Source organism: Gekko japonicus, unplaced genomic scaffold (assembly GCF_001447785.1).
Source record: "Gekko japonicus isolate JY-2015 unplaced genomic scaffold, Gekko_japonicus_V1.1 scaffold424, whole genome shotgun sequence".
Taxonomy (NCBI): domain Eukaryota; kingdom Metazoa; phylum Chordata; class Lepidosauria; order Squamata; family Gekkonidae; genus Gekko; species Gekko japonicus.
In genome coordinates, this window is record NW_015165247.1 from 527,135 (window position 1) to 537,601 (window position 10,467).

Below are 10,467 nucleotides of genomic sequence, written 5' to 3' on the forward strand. Positions count from 1 at the left end.
ATATAGGTGATTAGCACCCAAGAACTGTAACCGCCCAGAGACCCCTATGGGGGGTTAGGGCGGTATATCAAGCTGAAGGATAAATAAATAAATAAATAAATAAAGGTACGAGCTCTCCCTCCTCTGTGAGGATAGATCTGCATGTTCCCCCCCCCCATAGCTAGCAATCCAGAACAGTCCAGTGGAGCCTGAGCGGTGTGTGTTGCCTTCTGACACACTTCCGGTGATGTCAGGGGGTGTGGCCTATGCAAATAAGTTATGCTAATGAATTATGCTAATGAGCGCCTGCACCTCTTTTCCTACGAAATGACCCCTGCTTTAAATCATCCATGCTTCGCAGCTGAAACGTCTGTGCTGCCCATCAGGAGCTGGTTAAAACTGTAGAAGCCTCCCCGGTGCATGCTTGTGCGCGGGGGGGGGGGGGGGAATAGCAAACAGTTATTGACTGTGGGGCTGCCCCCTTGCTGCCCCCTCAGTCACCCTCACGAAAAGCTATTTGGCCGCCAGACAGGAGTCGATTCCTTCCAGGCAAGTCCCAACAAGTGCGGAATCCTTCCCGAATGATGTCGGAGGATTCCTGCCTCAGTGGAGCGGGGGAAGGGTTGCACGAACGGGACTCCAGGTGGGGCCCGGAGATCTCCCAGGATTGCGAGTGATCTACGGAGTACAGAGATCAGCTCACCTGGAGAAAATGGCTGATGGAGGGTGGACTTGAGGGTTGCCTCCACTGGGAAACTCTTGAAGATTTCGGAGGGGAACCTGGGGAGGTCAAGGTTTGGCGAGGGGAAGGAGAAGAAGAAGAGATTGGATTAATACCCCGCCCTTCGCTCGGAGTCTCAGAGCGGCTTACAAACTCCTTTCCCTTCCCCCCCCCACAACAGACACCCTGTGAGGTAGGCGGGGCTGAGAGAACTCTTTCCAGAACTGTCCTTGAGAGAACAGCTCTGAGAGAACTTGTGACTGACCCAAGGTCACACCAGCAGCTGCATGTGGAGGAGTGGGGGAATCAAACCCGCTTCTCCCAGATTAGAGTCCGCGCACTTAACCACGACACCAAACTGGCTCCTAGAAGGAGGTGGAGGAGATTGGATTTATACCCTGCCCTTCGCTCGGAGTCTCAGAGCGGCTTACTAACTCATTTCCCTTCCCTTCCCCTCCCCACAACAGACACCCAGTGAGGCAGGTGGGGCTGAGAGAGCTCTGACGGAAACTGCTCCTGAGAGAACAGCTCTGAGAGAACAGTGACTGGCCCAAGGTCACCCCAGCAGCTGCATGTGGAGGAGTGGGGGAACCAAACCCCGTTCTCCCAGATTAGAGTCTGTGCTCCTAACCACTACTACCGGGGTGGCCTAACTACAGGTCAGGAGCCACATGCGGCTCTTTCACGCAGTCTAACTTGATGTTAATAAAAAGCAAATTTGCATATTTTCCAATAAAAATCTCTGTGTGCGTGATATTTGCCAATGTCTTGCGGCTCTCAAACATCAGACGTTTATTCTGTGTGGCTCCTCCATTAAGCAAGTTTGGCCACCCCTGGACTACACCAAACTGTGGTGTGAATTCAGTGTGGACGGGATACCATCGGGCAGGGGTCATTTCCTGCAGGAGCGCACAGGAGCGGAGCTCCGGCAGTAAAGAGCCCAGGGGGCGGGCACATCCAACAAGCCCCGCCCCCTGCTCCCAGCAGCCCCTCAGTCAGAGCAAGAAGCAGCCAGGTAATTTGCAGAGCACCCACCCCCCGGCCCTAAACAGTCCAGTGGCACCTTTAAGACCAGGTTTTATTCAGGTACAAGCTCTCCCTCCTTTCCGAGGACAGATCTGCACGTTCCCCCCCCCCCAATAGCTAGCAATCCAAAACAGTCCAGTGGAGCCTGACAGGTGGTGGTTGCCTTCTGACACACTTCCGGTGAGGTCAGGGGGTGTGGCATATGCAAATGTGTTATGCTAATGAGCTATGCTAATGAGCTCCTGCACCTCTTTTTCTACAAAATGACCCCTACTATCGGGTCTGCCCCCTGACGCAGCCATTTCCTCCGTGGTAACCGATCTCTGTCGCATGGCAGTCAGTTTTGATTCTGGGAGATCTCCAGGCCCCACCTGGAGTCCCCGTGATGGCCCCTCCCCTCTGCAAGCCCCGCCCAGCCCAGGTGGCACTCCCAAATCAGCAGATATGTCCCAGCCTGGAGATGGCAACCCCATGATGCCAGGCGTCCTGTGAAGGGCACTGAAGGGCAAGATCGGCCCTCCTCGAGCCGGGCACTGAAACCCAGCCTGAGTCCCCTGGCCTGGATCCAAAGCGCCTGTCTTGGCAGGGGTCTCCATCAGGGTCTGGCTGTTGCTTATCAAAGCAGATGTCCCCCCCCCCTTTTAATTCCCGCCCTGCCGGCGCTTGCCCCTCCGGCCCAAGAGGGCCTCAGCCGCTCGTGTCTTCCGGCTCTTATCTTGCCGGGAGTTTTGTGCGGAAAGATGTAAGTCTGAGAGGGTTGTCAACACGCTCTGGCGCTTCACCCGATGCCTACCAGCCTTCCAGGCAGGGCAGAGAAGCAACACAGCCTACCCCACATTTCCTACCCCACTGAAGGCTGCCAGCCTCCAGTAAGATCAGCGGATTATTCCAAATCACACAACACGGTGTCAGACTTCCCTCTTTCACCACAGTGCTGCAAATGTCACAAATTAATATTCAAACTTTGTTTTCATTTGATTTTTTCATTTCATGGTTTGGTTTCGCTAATGAGAGAGCCAGTTTGGTGTAGTGGCTAAGCGTGCGGACTCTAATCTGGGAGAACCGGGTTTCATTCCCCACTCCTCCACTTGCACCTGCTGGTTGACCTTGGGTCAGTCACAAGCTCTGGCACAGCTGTCCCTGAAAGAGCCGTTTCTGTCAGAGCTCTGTCAGCCCCACCCACCTCACAGGCAGTGTTCCCTCTAAGCTGAGTTAGTGTGAGCTAGCTCATGGTTTTTTAGCCTCTGGCTCACACATTTTTGTCTTAGCTCAGGAAGGGTGGCTCCAGAGCAAACTAATTTATGCAGTAGCCAAATCGCTCACTCACAACTTTAATGCCAGTAGCTCACAAAGTAGTGTTTTTGCTCACAAGACTCCACAGCTTAGAGGGAACATTGCTCACAGGGTGTCTGTTGTGGGGAGGGGAAGGGAAAGGCATTTGTAAGCTGCTCAGAGACTCCAAGTGAAGGGCGGGGTATAAATCCAATCTCTTCTTCTTCTTCTTCTTCTTCTTCTTCTTCTTCTTCTTCTTCTTCTTCTTCTTCTTCTTCTTCTTCTTCTTCTTCTTCTTCTTCTTTACTTTCATCTGATTAAAAACACACTTTCCTCTTTCACTACAGTGCTGTGAATGTAATGAATTAATACTCGAATTTTGTTTTCATTTGGTTTTTTCATTTCACGGTTTGGTTTCGCTGCTTTCCTCTCATTAAAAACAAACTTTCCTCTTTCACTACAGTGTTGCGAATGTGTCACGAATTAAGACACGAACTTTATTTTCATTTGATTTTTTTTCATTTCATGGTGTCGTTTGACTGTTTTCATTCCGTTAGAAACATATTTTCCATGTTGTGAAACAATGCTGTTTTCGTAAAAACGTGCATCCTAACAAAGTTGTTCTTCCGTTCGGGTTTTATCCCTGTGAATTTTTCGCCAGTGTCAATGGAAAAGAGCAAGAGTCCAAGAGCACTTTCAAGACTAACCAAATTTGTGGCAGGGGATGAGCTTCCGTGAGTCACTGGCTCACTTCTTCGGGTACAGCTAGAAACGCTTGCTCTTTTTGACTGTTACAGACACAGCTACCCATCTTGATCTATCTCCCATGTTAACTTCAAGCAGAAGGGAAGAGAAGAAGGTTTCACGTCGGTAGCTCTGCAGGGGAAGAAGAAGAAGAAGAAGAAGAAGAAGAAGAAGAAGAAGAAGAAGAAGAAGAAGAAGTGGTGGTGGTGGTGGTGGTGGTGGAGGAGGAGGAGGAGGAGGAGGAGACTGGATTTATATCCCGCCCTTCACTACCTGAAGGAGTCTCAGAGCGGCTTACAAACTCCTTTCCCTTTCCCTCCCCACAACAGACACCCCCTGTGAGGTACGCGGGGCTGAGAGAGCACTTTTGAGGACTACTCCTGAGAGAACAGCTTTGAGAGAACTTGTGACTGATCCAAGGTCCCACCAGCAGCTGAATGTGGAGGAGGAGTGGGGGATCACAGTTCACCCAGATTAGAGGCCGCACTCCTAACCACTACACCAAACTGGCTCGGATCCAAGAGCTGGGTTCGAGTCCAGGGGCACCAAGAGTTTCAGAAGATGAACTTTCGAGAGTCAAAACTCCCTTCGTCCGATACCTTTGCCAGCTTCGACCCTCAAAAGCTTAAACCCAAAAAACCTGGTTGGTCTCTAAATTGCTACTGGACTTGTATCCAAGTGTTCCACTGCAGGCCAACACCGCTACCCTCTGAAACTAGGGAGAAGAATGTCTGTGGAATCAGGGTCAACCCCCCCCCCCCCAGAAGATCTCTGCAGGGGCCCATTTATTGGTCGGGGGAAGAAGGGGAACAGACACAGTCCTCGAGGAGCCCTGCCGTCTCCGACCTCTGAGAACCCTGCTCAAACCCTGCCTCAACACCCAGCCTCTCTTAGCAGCATCGGGGGCTTCCTTTTGTTGTAAAATAGTCAAAAGTGTTTAATACTCAGACTATTAATGGATCTTGCTCTATTGGAAATAAGAGATTTCTTTGCTTTTTTAAAAAAAAACTTTATTTCTAAGGGTAAAAGGTATACGGGATTACTACCAATTAACAGAACACTAACAGCTACATTTTCTAAGCTGCCTATAGTCAAACCTAGCACACAGATAATGGAGAAACTCTCCTTCTTCTTGACCCCTAGAAAGGAAGTCACCTGAAACAAATGACCAATCTGTATCACAGTAGAAAGCTACTTTTCCCGGGCTAATTCCCCATTGGCTCAGTGCCAGGTATCCCTTCCAGGTCGGTCTAGACAATAGCAATACTAGGCAAACAAGTTAACCCTATAATGACTGAATTGTCAGACCTTGTAAACACATACATTTCCAACACCTTTTTCCCCTTTAAAAGAAAACCGAAGTTCGTATGCTTGCCAAAGAGCGCTCACAATGCCCACAGCTGCCCTGGCCCTTGCAGGATACGTGTGGCCTCTTTTCTAAGGCCAGAAAAACACTTTGAGCTGCTAGCCGCCAGGCCGGTTCCTTCCACACCCAGCAAGCAGCCATGCTCTGCCGCTCTGAGTCAAAGAAGCGACCTTTAATTTCCTCCTCTCCATCTCCCCTCAGTCCTGCGGCCAGAGCCGAGATCTTGGCAGGGTCTCTCCCCTTCCAATGTGTCCTGGCAGACAGAGGGGGGGGGGGATCAGCTTAAAATGGAAAAGTTGATACATCAAACGAAGGCCGCCCAGGGGAGCCACAGAGGCACGAGTCTGGAGCGTGGTGAGAAATGAGTGTTACCCTGTTCTGCTGAAATGACCCCTCGCAAGTGCTTTAGAGGTGGTGGGGTGCAACCTTCCACACACTTAAAGGTAAAGGTTCCCTTGCTCGAAAGCCGGTCGAGTCCAACTCTAGGGTTGCGGTGCTCATCTCCGTTTCAAAGCCGAAGAGCCAGCGCTGTCCGAAGATGTTTCCGTGGTCATGTGGCCGGCATGACTAGACACCAAGGCGCACGGAACGCTGTTACCTTCCCACTGAAGTGGTACTTATTTATCTCCTTGCAATTTCTTGCTTTCGAATTGCTAGGTTGGCAGGAGCTGGAACTGGAGACGGGAGCTCACTCCGTCATGCGGCACCCAGGTCGAACTGCTGAACGACCGACCTTCCACAGCCTGCAGTTCAGTGTCTTAACCACTTGAGCCACACACTTACTTGGGGGTAAAGCCATAGATGGCAGCAGGGCTTACTTTGGAGCACATTGTGGTCATTGATGTAGTGGTGAAGTGCGCGGACTCTAATCTGGGAGAACTGAGTTTGATTCCCCACTCCTCCACTTGCAGCTGCTGGATGACCTTGGGCAAGCCATAGTTCTCTCGAAGCTGTTCTCTCAAGGGCAGTCCTCGAAAGACCCCCACTGACTTCACAGGGTGTCTGTTATGGGGAGGGGAAAGGAAAGGAGTTTGTAAGCCGCTCTGAGACACCAAGTGAAGGGCGGGGGATAAATCTTGCAATATGAAGTATGCTACCGGGGAGGAGCAGTGGGCATTCTCACCCTCTGTGGGCCGCCATGACTCAAAACTGCAAAGCTGAGATGGACCGTGATGACTTCGTTTCTTTCTTCTGGTCAATTCTAATAAAAAATGGTGAGGCATGCACTTGCCCAGCAAACGCTTGGCCTCACCAGCTTCAGCGCTGCCATTCAACAGGACGAATGGAACAAAACCCAGCTATTTTTAGCCTGCCCTGCCTAACTACCCAAAATAGATTTCCTCCCTAGTACCAATTCCCATCATTTAAAAAAGTAACCCTGGCTGTGTCGCACAACCGTCACTGTGCACATACACACACCCGTGGCCTGCAGAAACTTCCCCAACGGACACTGAACGTCATTCTGCTCTCTGGGGATCGCTTGCTCCTTGCTAGATCAGGTCAGAGAACTGTCTCTGAGAGAGCCACAAGCAACATACTGTCCTGTTCCTTGCCCAGGGGGTTTCATGCCAACTTAGAGCTTATAGAATCCTAGAATCACAGAGCTGGAAGGGACCCTACAGGCCATGGAGTCCAACCCCCTGCTCAATGCTGGATCAACCCTAGAGCCTCCCTGACAAGGGTTTGTCCAGCCACTGCTTAAAGACTGCCAGCGAGGGAGAGCTCACCACCTCCCCGGGCAGCTGATTCCACCGCTGCACGACTCTGACTGTCAAAAAGGTCTTCCTAAGATCCAGCTGGTACCTTCCCACCCTTAATTGAAACCCATTCTTGCGAGTCCTCTCCTCTGTTGCCAACATGAACAGCTCCTGACCTCCTCTGAGTGACAGCCCCTTCACATACTTCAAGAGAGCAATCACGTGTTCCCCCCTCAACCTCCTCTTCTCCAGACGGAACCTTCTCAAGTCCCTCGGCCCCTTGTCGCTCTCCTCTGCACCCGCTCCGTTCTGTCCACATCCTTCTTGAAGCTTCTTATTTGAAGAATCATAGAGTCATAGAATGTTCGAGTTGGAAAGGACCTTGCAGGTTGAAAAGTACTCAGAACGTGGAGTGATTTCAGCAAGAGTACTTTTATTAGTGAAGAACAAAGACAAGGAAACCAGCTCGCAGGCCGGTTTATATGCGTTCAGAAAACCCGCCACCAAGTACACCTAAACACACCCCCTACTCCCGATAGGCTATTTACAGTAACCGGGCGACCATTGGTCTCCCGGCTGGGAAGCTAGCCCTTTTGATTGGGCCGGCTAGGATCCTTCGGATCCTTTGTCTTTCGACCGAAGCTACAGGTAACTTGTGCCTGGCCAGCCCGGGCAAGTCCGGGCATGTCAGGCTAAATGCATTACACGTGGTAATGGCGGCAGTACATTACACAGGTCATCTAGTCCAACCCCCTGCACTCTGCAGGAGCATAGCCGGAAGAGAGCCCTACATACCTACAACAGACCCAGAAGATGGTTGTCCAGCCTCCGCTTGAAAATGTCCAGCGAAGAAGTGTGCATGCACATGAAAAACTTGTACCTTGAATAAAACTTCGTTGGTCTTTAAAGGTGCCACTGGACTTCAACTTTGTTCCGCTTCTTAATTGCCATCGGTGGGGAAAGGATGCTGGACTCCATGGATCTCTGGCCTGATCCAGGAGAGCACCTATTGAATTCAGAGCCCATCCCAGAGCAGGCAACCCTGTGGGGTGTGGACCTGGAGGGTCCAGAGCTTGCGTTTGGAGGGCCAGGGGCTGCCCCCCCCGCAAGGCCCCCGTTACAAAGGAAGCCCTGCGAGGTGCCGCAGATCTCAGTACGGGTGGTCAAGGAGAGAATCGGTCTGTCGATTCTCCTTCAGGTTTTACCCTTTTTTGGTTCTCTCATTTGTTCCTGTAACCTTCCGTGCTTGAACTCTCTCCTTTCCAAAAGCGGAACCTCCAGGGATGAAAGCAGGCTTCACCTGGTGAACATCTGCTTTACTTGGCTGGAGAACCCCCAGAGAAGAATCCCACCGGAGGGGGAAACCCGGAAGGATGCCAAATCCAGGCTTTAATGGAAGCCCGCCGCTGGCCCGTTTCGGATTCACGTCCTTCCCCTGCTGGCTTCCAGGTGGTCTCTCCAAAGCCGGGGGGGGGGGACAACGAATGGATTCCCACACATGTGCGCGGGGTGCTGTACAGATATGCGCCATTTTTGTTCAGGCCTTGGTGTCCTTCCAGGGTTAATTACAATTAATTACAGAGAGCCAGTTTGATGCAGTGGTTAGGAGCACGGACTCTAATCTGGGAGAACTGGGTTTGATTCCCCACTATTCCACATGCAGCTGCTGGTGTGACTTTGGTTCAGTCACAGTTCTATCAGAGCTGTTCTCGCAAGGGCAGTTCTCCAGAGAGCTCTCTCAGCCCCACCTACCTCACAGGGTGTCTGTTGTGGGGAGGGGGAAGGAAGAAGAAGAAGAAGAGATTGGATTCATACCCCGCCCTTCACTACCCAAGGGAGTCTCAGAGGGGCTCACAAACTCCTTTCCCTTCCCCTCCCCACAACAGACACCCTGTGAGGTCGGTGGGGCTGAGAGAACACTGACACAAACTGCTCTTTTTCAAGGACAGCTCTTGTCAGAACTGCGGCTTGCCCAAGGACATCCAGCCAGGTGCAAGTGGAGGCGTGGGGAATCAAACCCGGTTCTGCCAGATTAGAGTCCATGCACTTAACCACGACACCAGACTGACTTTCCAGGAAAGGGATTGTAAATCACTCCGAGTGAAGGGTGGGGTATAAATCCAATCCTCTCTCCTCCTCCTCTTCTTCTTTAAATTAATTTGGGTGCCTGACTTTATTTTTTTTAACTTAAAATTCTAATTTTACCTTAGCAAACATACAGCAAACATATACAGTACATTCTATAGGTAAACGTATGAACTTACAAATGCCAAGAGCGGAACCAAGGAAAGAAAAGCATTCCAGAAATAATTAATCCGATAATACTGACAGGGTCAAAAACGTGCTAATAGACTATAATATTTGACTACAGCCACTTCTTTTAATGTGTCATTGCACGTCAAGTATTTGCACCCTTGTTCCACAGATCTGGAGTTATAATCAATAGTCTCTGACTGAAGAAGGGTTGCCTCAGTGCTTAGTTCTCGTGGCCCTTTCTTACATGCCCAGGGAAATGCCGGTCGCCACTTTGCGGTCCGGAAGCAATTTTTTCCCCAGGCCAGTTTGGCCGGAGATCCTGGAGGGTTTTGGTCCTCTTCTGGGGATAGAGCAGGGGTCACTGGCAACGCTCCCTCTAAGCTGTGGAGTCTCGTGAGCAAAAATTCTACTTTGTGAGCTACCGGCATTCAAGTGGTGAGCGAGCGATTGGGCTCCTGCGTAAATTAATTTGCTCTGGAGCCCTCCTTCCTGAGCTGAGAAAAAATGTGCGAGTTGGAGGTTAAAAAACTGTGAGCTAGCTCACACTCACTCAGCTTAGAGGGAACACTGGTCACTGAGGCTGTGTGGGGGGGGAGGTATTTGTGAATTTCCTGCATTGCGGAAAGGGATGGTCTAGGTGACCCTGGAGGTCCCTTCCAACTCTATGAGCCAGTTTGGTGTCATGGTTAAGTGCGCGGACTCTAATCTGGGAGAACCGGGTTTGATTCCCCACTCCTCCACTTGCACTCGGCTGGATGACCTTGGGCAAGCCGTAGTTCTGATAAGAGCTGTTCTTGAAAAAGAGCCGTTTCTGTCAAGAGCTCTCTCAGCCCCACCTACCTTGCAGGGTGTCTGTTGTGGGGAGGGGAAGGGAAAGGAGTTTGTGAGCCGCTCTGAGACACCTTTGGGTAGTGAAGGGCGGGGTATAAATCCTATCTCTTCCTCTTCTTCCAGTTTGGTATAGTGGTTAGATGCGAGGACTCTAATCTGGGAGAACCGGGTTTCATTCCGCACTCCTCCACTTGCAGCTGCTGGATGACCTTGGGCAAGCCGTAGTTCTGATAAGAGCTGTTCTTGAAAAAAGAGCCGTTCCTGTCAGAGCTCTCTCAGCCCCACCGACCTCACAGGGTGTCTGTTGTGGGGAGGGGAAGGGAAAGGAGTTTGTCAGCCGCTCTGAGACTCCCTTGGGTAGTGAAGGGTGGGGGGTATAAATCCAATCTCCTCCTCCTCCTCCTTCTTCTTCTTCTTCTTCTTCTTCTTCTTTCCTATGGTTCTACAGTGAAAGTTGATCTGCTGTCTTCTCCATTATAAAATAATCCCACCGTTTACGGTGCCACCGCGTGATGGTTGGCAGATGAACCGTCTTCCAGTTGGGTGCTATTACAGATTTGGCAGCTGTCAATAAA